Source organism: Agelaius phoeniceus, chromosome 10 (genome assembly GCF_051311805.1).
Source record: "Agelaius phoeniceus isolate bAgePho1 chromosome 10, bAgePho1.hap1, whole genome shotgun sequence".
Classification (NCBI taxonomy): domain Eukaryota; kingdom Metazoa; phylum Chordata; class Aves; order Passeriformes; family Icteridae; genus Agelaius; species Agelaius phoeniceus.
In genome coordinates, this window is record NC_135274.1 from 12,606,601 (window position 1) to 12,616,530 (window position 9,930).

General features: G+C 45.5%; 1 protein-coding gene across 4 annotated transcripts in view; it reads right to left on the bottom strand.

Moving 5' to 3' along the window:
- The window catches only part of TFDP2 (transcription factor Dp-2), a 54,117-nt gene extending 49,125 nt beyond the window's left edge, over positions 1–4,992 (bottom strand). For 3 of the 4 annotated variants that reach the window (XM_054639138.2, XM_054639139.2, XM_054639141.2), the window contains exon 1: positions 4,726–4,992. The gene's annotated coding sequence lies outside the window, so the exon portion shown is untranslated. The remainder of the gene's footprint in view (positions 1–4,725) is intronic. The other variant, XM_054639136.2, reaches the window with a different exon arrangement.
- Between the last annotated feature and the right edge of the window lie 4,938 nt (positions 4,993–9,930).

Below are 9,930 nucleotides of genomic sequence, written 5' to 3' on the forward strand. Positions count from 1 at the left end.
ATTGTATCAGTTGTATGTATGAAGTTACTGATCTAAAAAAATGTTTGAATGCATTTGCAATTGCAAGTTGAACTTTAAATAAACTGAAGTTTACAATAACCTGATTGCACCTTTAAGAGAACAGAAATATATTTCTCACATTCCTCAAATCTCAAGGTCAAGTTTATAACAAAAGGAAGTTACCTAACTCCTTCCTCCCAAGGAATGGAGAGCCCATGTACACATGGTTTCTTATTTCACTCTGAGGACATAAGCTCACTTTCACCTGCAGTTTCTAATCTCATCCATAATTACTGGTCATGTTACCACCATATATTCTTGGATGACCATTACAGTTCCCAAGTGACTTTCAGTATGTCAATGCATTGGCATTAACAAGCCTTAATGAGTAGCTACTGATATATTTGCTTTAATTCCCACAAATAGCATTATAATAGCTGCTACCAAGTCGAAGAATTCCTCTATACAACTAAAAGTTCACAGCCTTAAGGACAGTGGGTACCTGTTGCTAATTTCTTTCTGACCTTGTTTTTCTTTTTTCCCACCCTGAAATTTGCAATGAGAAAACAGTGAATTAAAATGGTCCCTTATTCACACAGAACATATTTGTGAACACCACCCATGGGCAAATGGATTATGAATTCCTATCAAATTAACCTTCCCATACACCCAGCCAGACGTTATAATCATCCAAGAGAGGTCAGTGAGGGACTCCACTGAACAAAAGTACTAAAGAGGTTGTAAGCCACAACTGAATCATCTGCTATTCCCACCCAAACCAACACAAACCTAGCAGCAGCAGGAACCTGATGGAACAGGAGAAACCTGCCTTGCCAAACACAGGAGCATACTCTAAGCTCCACAGGAAAAAATAAATTGAGCTGCAAGACCAGAATTACATTCCCAAATGGAGTTTGGTCTCCAGATGTTAACAAAAATCCCATGGTTTGGACATGGGCACTGCATTCACTGCTAGCAAAGAGGAACAGGGGCAGTCTCAGCGACCATCACTGCTTCCTCTGACCGTGTTTGTGTAAAACCTGGTGGTCAGGGCACATCCACTGACTGAAATAACACAAAACAGTGAAGACAACATCACCTTTATAAAGTGGATGATTTCTACAGGTCATGTTAAAACCTGGCTGTTCATGTCAGTCAAATATCCTATGGACTGTAAACCAGGAAGATCCCAGCGCTGTGCCAATTCTGGATAATGCCTTCAAAGATACCTCTAAAGAAAGCCCTTCTAGAATTCATGCTTAAATGATTTGGGAAGTTACCAAAAATCAAGTTGTCTCCTCTTTTAAACATTATCAAGTCAGAAAGAATGAAACTGTGCCAACACCTAAATTGCTGCAGTTCACAACCAAGCACACTAACAAAACCAAACACTCATCTTTTCCCAGCTTGGTTTCAGGCTCCATAGTGACAGCCAATACTGGATGTGAGCTGGCTAAAGCATTATTTTTCATGTGCTACAAAAATCCAGGAGTTACTTTAGGTTTCAGTAAGTACAAATATCCTCACAAATGGCTTCACAGGAGGCTGTGGATTTTGCAAACTGTGTTCTGAAAGGCAAAGAGTTTCTTCAACAGTACTAAGTGAATAGCTAGACCTTGAATTATTTTCAAACATCATCTTTTTAATTCAATTACTGTTCTGTATTTCACCAGAAGTAGGATATTCTACAAAGCTGTGCTTTTGTTACAGGTCTATTATAGTGGTCTTACAAACTGAACTTTTGTAGGCCTGCAGTTTTGCTTAGATTGATTTTTATGCTATAAATACTGAAAAGCATAAAAGTAAATTTGAGCAGTCTGTAAAACCCTTTATTGGAAACTATCACACAGGACATCAGATCAAGGAGCAAAGGAGTTCCTTTAATGAAACTATGAAAATAAGATCACACTACTGCTTCAGATCCTTGCAGAAGAATCATGGTCTACAAATCAAATAATGGGGGGAAAAAGAATTCATTTCATTCTGATACTGGATGTTACAAAATAAACATAAAGAATCAATCCAGGAAGTTGCTACAAAACTCTCACTCCCTAGCACACCTGCACCTTTTTACAATATTTCCTTGCATACCCCTGGTTTCTCAGATCCCACCACAGACATTTGTGCCCTCAGCTCCACCATGTTATGTGCCCTATTACCACACCAAGACATTGGGGCTGTTTCTCACCTAATACCTAAAGTTTTGTGACAAACCCATCTGATTCCAGTGGTTTCTTGGCTTTATGCACAAAAAAATCCACAAGTGTATTTCCTAGGAGAAGAACAGACAGCTGATTTTCCCCTATTTTAAGATTCACTGTTGGTTCATCAAGAGTCATGTACAGTGAATGTAATTGGAAAAGCAGTGGAGAAAGTCTTACACCATTACACTCAAAACATGAAAAAGCAAACAAGTTAAGAAATTATCACTTATTAGAGACAGCCCTAAGAACATTATATTAAGGTAGCACACCAGAAGAAATGCAATTCCAAGAACTGAATTAGACTGGCTATGACTAGAATTCATTCTGCTCCACATTAGGATACAGAAATTTAAATATTTCTCTCTACACAGGATGGGCTACAGGAGCTTCCCTTCATACCATGCAAATCACTACTCTATATTGCATTTAGAGATTGACATTCAGCTTTCACAGGCACAGTGACAGGGTCTGCACATCTAAACTAACATCATACACCCCTGAAGAGGATGTAGTGCTGGAATTTTGTCCCTGTTTCTTCACTAAACCTTTAACAATTTTAGCCAAAGCTACTGAAAGATCTTCAGTGGGAGGGTGCTGACAACTGCTCAGGAAGTGTGGCCAGATGCACCAGAGGTCTCTACAGTGCCATCAACATAGCCAAGAGCAGCCAGAGATAAGGAATCTCCTGTCCTACTGACATCCCCTGCAGAACAGCACTGCTGCTGCCCAGCTTGGCCTGTGCCTTTTACACTGGAGAGCTGCTGCCAAGATGCTCTTCTGAAAACTGCACCTTCCCACTTTGTGAAGTGAGGCCACCAGGCAGAACCCTCTGCAGCAATTAAGAGCATTCCTCTCACTGGTGTGTTTGCTGTAAAATTAATTCTATTAAGATAGTACAAGTCAAATGGTTTCTTTTTGCTATGCAAAGAGGAAGTGGTTAAAAGAAAGCCAAATAATTTGACAGTAATATAAGATCACTCTTAAATTCACCCATGAGACAATCTTATTAATATTTAATCATTTTCTTTTTTCTTCTAGTATAGAACTAAATCATTTGACCTGTTACTCTGTCCTCTTCTAGAGGCACTAGACTCGCTTTACAGTAAGAAACTTTTAAAAAGAAAAGTTGACTTTTTTTCCCTCCTGACCACCTCTCCTGCCAAGTCTTTTCTTTTCTATAACACAAACTTCTCCTTAGTCCTCCATGTTTTTTTTCAAAGCGCTATATTTAACACCCTCCATGTTAGTTTGAACAGAAGTTCCTGTAAATCAATACTTCAATGTGTAAAATACTTCAATGTGGCATAAATAGGGGCTGTGAAACACAGGTCTGCATTTGCCCTGTAACACTGGTCCTCTCAGTCCTTGCCACACTTACACAGATCTGGTTTTGTGTATGATAGGATATAATATAATCAAAAGAACTGAGGTTAATTTGGGAAGGGTAAAGGAATAGAGAAAATCTATTAATTTCTTTTTAACAGCATCCATTTTGACCAGCATAACATTATTTCTGAATCAAAGATTGTATCAAGTTGCAATTTGTTACATCACTACACAACCTCCAACGTTTTACTACCTTTTGTCAACATAATTAAGCTACATCAGTGATAGTAGTTGAAAACAAAGTCACTGTGAGCCATATTAATGAAGAGTCAAAAAAAGAATTGAATTGCTTTCAGAATTACGAAAACTGACCAAGAAATAATTTGTAAAAAATGTTTACCTGGCATATTATATCATATCAATTAAAACTATTCATTTTCTCTGTCAAATCAAGAATTTACAGAGAAAATGAAACCCAAAGTCCTTTCTCCAGAGGAGAGCAGCACAAGCTGTGATACACAGCTCGGCATCCCCCCTTTACTCAATGAGGGAGCACGGTCTCATTTGCGGTTTTCTTCCACATTTCAAGGAAGTTTGCTTATTCCGTATTTTCCTCCCATTGTTTGTATTCTGAGCTCCAGCAGACGGTGTTTACACTGGGTTCACCTCTGCCGCTGAGCCCTTTACAGCTGGAAGCCCGGGCAGGCCTGTAACTCCCAGGAAGAGGCAGGCAGGGAAGTTTTGTTGTTGTTGTGCCGGACTGACCCTGTCCCGATAAGAGCGGCGGGTGAGAACCGCCCCGACACGAACTTCAGGCACCGCCGAGCAGGGCCGGGCTCTCGGCCGGTGCCTTCCCGACCGGGGCCGCGGCCGGGCCGCCGCTCGCTCCGCAGCCCGCACAGCCCGGCGCGGCCCAGCCCCACAATGGAGGAGGCGCCCCGGCTGTCACCGCCGCCCGGGCCCGCCCGCAGGTGTCGGGCACCGGTTCCCGGCCTCCCGGGTCCGCCCGGCCTGAGGCACCGGGGGCACGAGATGGGGCGAGCCCGCGCTGCCCGGCGGCACCGGGGAGGGGGCGGCAGGGCCGGCGGGACCGCGCCGCCCGGGGCACGGGGGGGCGGCGGCCGCTGATCGCCGAAGAAAGGCGCTGCCCTTCCCCCTCACGGCCCCCCACACCCGCCCCCCGCTCCCCGCTCACCCGCAGGCCCGGCCAGGGACGGAAGGTAAGGCGGGCGGCAACGCGGGCTGGGCCCAGACAGCGACACTGAGGCGACGAGACGGCGACGGTCCCTTGGCAGCCGCCGCGGCAAGGAGCGATCCAGTCGCGCCGACGACGCCTCTCGGCCGGGCCGGCGCCGCGCACTCGCCGCTGGCGAGGAGGCCGCGGAGCCGGGACCCCCCGGCGGCCCCCGGTGCGTGGCGGCAGCAGCGCCCGCAGCGCCCCCGGCCCGGCCCCGCCGCCCCCCCGCGCCCGCCCCGCGCCCAGCGCTACCCGGTCCTGCTCCCCCGCACAAGCTTGGCGGCGTCTGCCGGCCGGGAGCGCCCATTGGCTGCCGCGACGCGTGACGTCAGGCGCCCTCCCCGCGCCATTGGCCCGGACCCGTGTGTGTACACACACCGCTCGCCAATCCGCCGGGCCAAGGCCGGGGGGGCGGGGCGGAAGGGCGTGGCCGGCCCGGACGCGCGGCCGCCGCCTCTCCCTGGCGGCGCGCGCCGGCCGCTGTCAGGGCGCGGGTTCGATCCCCGCGAGGGCTCCAGGCGGCCGCACCTGTCCCGGCGGCGCCCAGGTGCTGCGGGCGGTGCGCAGTGTACAAACACACAAATGCAGAAATATATACGGGCTGTATTTACACACAGCGCGCGGCGCCGCGCTGGCTGCGGCCGCCGGCCGTGCCGCTTATCTGCGAGGAGCTGCTGGGGCTGGTCCCGGGATGCAAAGTTCAGCCCCGCCGCGGGCTCGGCGCCGCGGGCGCTGCAGGAACGTCCGGCCCCGGCGCGGGAGCCGGCGGCAGAGCGAGGGCAGGGCCGCCCGTGCCCCGGGCCCGGCTCCTGCTGCGCTCCCCCTGCGAACAAAGGCGCCCGGGCCAACAAAGCGCGGCGGGGCCCGGGAGCAGCGACCGCGCCCTCGCACCCTCCGCCCTGCCAGAGCTGGGAGCCGCAGCCGCAGAAACCCAGGCCTTGCTCGGCTCCTTGGAAAAGCCTTAACAAATGTTTGATTTCAACGTTTTCTTACCGCTTTAAAAAAACTGTTTCAACGAAGCAGGGTTACGTATTCTTACAGAGACCATATAAATAGAAAGCACTTCTGGGAGCAAAAAAATAAATTCGGCACTAGTTCCATTCAACGCAACGATGCAACATTTGTTAAATCTTCTCGAGTGCAGCCAGGCACACATCCAAGGAGTGCAGTTACCCACTTTGCATATTTTTCTAACACAAACGCAGCTTAACGCCACTGAGCAAAAGGTTTATGGGGACACAAACACTATTTATGTGCTTTAAATCCCTGCAGATCACATATATACTAGATCAAACACGATAAACTTCTGTTTTTCTTGTATTACAGACAACATTAAATGCTCTAGAAAGACATGTTTTTGATCCTGTCCCCTTCACTAAAAAAAGGAACATCAAAAAAACAGGTGTTCAGCCTATAAAATCGAGTTCCTAAATGTCAGTCAAAGGAATATTAGCAATATTAGCAAACAAGACCTTTATATTTATTGCAATGGGGCAGTTTACAATTGAAAATCTTGCATGTGTCTAGGAATTTGCAGATTGTGGTTTTAGTTTCTTTTCATCTTCTATAAAACACTTCCACGTCATGTAACAAGACCTTTTATCGATATTGGCAGTGTTACGCAAGATACATTCACAAAAGCAACAGAAATATGCAAACCATTGTGTATTCTCTTGGAGCCCCTCTAACAGGTACAGCCACAACCACTAATATGACACACGCCCTGCCAGAAGTGCAGAAGGCACACACTACCTTCAAAAGGAAGCAAACCAGAAGCAACCAGGTTGGCTGGTTTAGTGCACTATTATTAGTTACCACAGCTAAACAAATACTTGAACCCAGCCTCAATAAAGACACTTGGCCTTCATAGATCTCTTTTTGGTTCACTGGTTTATTTACTCCTTTGCAAGAAACACTGATGAGCTGAAGTCGGATACTGGAGCTGATTATGAACATGAAAAATAGCAATTTGAACCCCCAAAGGGAGAAACAGAAGGAAGGTCACTGCTGTAGTTTGCATTTGCTTTCAACAGCAAATTGCAGACTAACTCTATATACACACATCTATACATATGTATTCACACACACGGTTGAGTTTGAAGGTGGTGAAACAATGAGCAGCTTGCATGAGTTGTAAGTATGCTACCTATGTAACATTCTAAACCAATACAGTCTTCAGAACTTTCACACATCCCAAATTTTACCCCAGAATGAAGGCTGCATTGAAGAAAATCCCTTAGAATTGGGATTTTTAGACACACTAAGGTGTGGGTTGAGCAGCTACACATGCCCTGCAGGAAGCTCTCGTGTGTCCCTCCAGAACCCATCAGGTGTCCCAGCCCTAGAACACCACCTTGCTCCCCTTGGCCAGTCAGATCCCTCCTAGATGCCAGCTCTTTTCCCTTTCACAGTACATCACTTTTCAGTATTTGCTAGTTTTACTGCTTCCCTGCCAGCCCACAGGTTGCTGTGATAACCTGCACAAGCATTGACCCAAAACAGGCTCCCCCTCCACCACCACCCCTTTTCTCCTGCTCAACCTGACTCCCCTTAAAGCCTTAAACTAACACACTGCCCAACCAACTTCTGGGTCAGAGCACCCACTCACCTGCAGGACTGTCACACCTCTTTGTTTCAAGAGGGGCTCACACCTTTGTACTCTTCAGCTCAGACCAGAAACAACCCCACCGACTGGCAGGAAATGGTTCTTACCTCTCTCTATTCCAACTGGTGAGCCCCCTGTGCTGTGCCCTGATCCTGCAAATAGTGGGACTAGTTGAAGGATCTTGCTACAGAGATTATGCCAGTAGAAGGTAGCAGGCTTTCAGCAACTCAGTATTTTGCTTTTTTTTTACTTTCTCCTGACAGGAAAGCAAGTCTAAATGCTCTTGTTAAAAACAAATGAGAGCAACTGAATTAATTTTATGTAAAATTAGCTGTTAGAGTAGAGCAGAAAATACTGCTTCAAAGAAAACAGCACTCAAAAATTTTGGTCAAGTTTATTACAGCAAGCTTTTAAACACAGCTGACTTGATATTTTTTTTAGCTGTGTAGCAAAATTCATACAGCTGCTCAGTAATTTCAACTATCTGAAGACTTTTTCCTCTGCCCTTTCTCTTGATATACAACAATTAATCTAATAGTAGCAAGATTCCTCCAACAATAGAGGGATTATTATGAGGCATCACTTTTCATGCCACACAGTCCCCACGTATTTACTAGGACTTTATGTTATGAATGATCCAACTGCCAAACTGATATGACGTTATCTACTATCAGCACGGGGGGATCTGTGAAGGCAGCATGCCCAGAGATCATTAACACATCTCAATTGCCAATCTTCACATGCCAATGAGCTGCACTGCTGTCCAATCCCAAGTACAACATTACATCTCAACTGAATATCTTAAAATGATGAAACTGCAAACTAGTTAATATTTGTAATTTTGTATTGTTACCTTTACTATCAAACTCAGCTGATAGAAAATGTAAAATTGCATATACTTTCCAAACTGATGAGAACAACCTTCAGACAAAAAAATTAAATACAAGCAAAAAGACAGCAGTAAAAGCTGTCATATTTTTAATAAAAGTTAGTATGAGTGAGGTTCTAAAATGGCTTTAATCCCCTTCTGTGCAGCAAAAATTGGGACAGCACAGCACCTGTAAAAATATATCTAAAGCTTATTACAAATCCATTATCAATTAACAGGTACCACTTTTAGATAACATCACATTAAGGACTTCCTGGGAAGATAAATCAATTTTTCTTGTAAAAGATAAGCAAAAGACTTTGATCAGTAATCAAATTTCTTCAAAATGTCAGATTGTCTGCTCAGTCTTTGGACAACTTCATGTCATAAGCTGTGGCAAATGCTATGATCTCCAAAGGCTGGTCCATCCTAGGAGACTTTCAGACACTCCTCTGTTTCAGAGCTTTACTCCCTACTTTGAACCTCTCCCCAACAGAACTCACAACTCTGCAGGCCATTTGAAAGGTTCAGCTGGTAAATACATGAAGGCCTTTCCACATCCTGAATTTGTAGTGAAGTTTCTCTCCTGTAGATTTGAGGCTAGTGAAAGGAAAGCAGCTTAAATTTCTGCTTCTAATTGAACAGTGACAGTGGTAAAATGGTTATCCAGAGTGTGTCCTCTAGGATACCACCTGGAGCAAGAGGGATATATAATGTGTTGGGTATCTTCTCTCTCTAGCTGTGCCATGTCCAGGGTGAACACCACCACCACATGAAGGTGGAGGATCAGGCACATGGTGCAGAGTTGCCTCCAGCAGAGTGATCTGAACAGAATCAGGTTCAGCTCCTGTCAGAGCTCTCTCTGTCTGGGAGCACTGCAACACTGCCTGCTCAGCCCAGCTAAACCTCCAGGCTATCAAGAGAACCTAAGTCAAGGAGCCTTCCACAAAAGGGCACCAGGTGATGAAAGGCAGATGATGAAACTAAACTCCCTGAGAAGTAAGAACAAAATGTAGAATACCAGTGACTGAGGCACAAACTTCTGCCCAGAGTGCCAGACTTAAAGCCTTTCTGCTTGGCCTTGAAGAGAGAACCTCCTTGCTAAGGAGCATTTTCTTTAGCAGTGACTTTGTGATGGCAGAGGAAAATCCCAAGCTGCATACACAGGTGTTAAAGCAAAGCAATTGTTTCACATATCCTGTAACTGCAGAATCTTACCTTACAGCAGGAGGAGGAGTGGAGGGAACTCTTTGAGGGACTTAATATTGGAGTCTTGGCACTACAGCCTGGCATATTACTAGAAATCAGCAGACACACTTGCTTCTGTGCTTCATTTAAGGATTCACATTAAAGAAGGTTAAGGAGAATTGGAAAGATACCAGAGAAAAGAAAATTGCCAAGATGAGCACAGGTTGAAGGGCAGAACGTAACAGAAGAACAAGAAAAATGGCACGTTAAGCTAAGGCTGACAAGTAAATGAGATGGAGGCTGAACACAGCTAGAGGAGATGCTCCAACTCAGGGTGCATGACTGAAGGAAACTAAGAAAATGGTGTCTGATTTGACCTTCTGTGTATCAGCACAAGAAAATGAATTATAGTTCTTCAGCCCTCTTTCAAATGTTAAATCTGTAAACATTTCTTATCTCCAGCGTCTATGGAATACAAATCGCCCACAGCTTGAACTTGGTA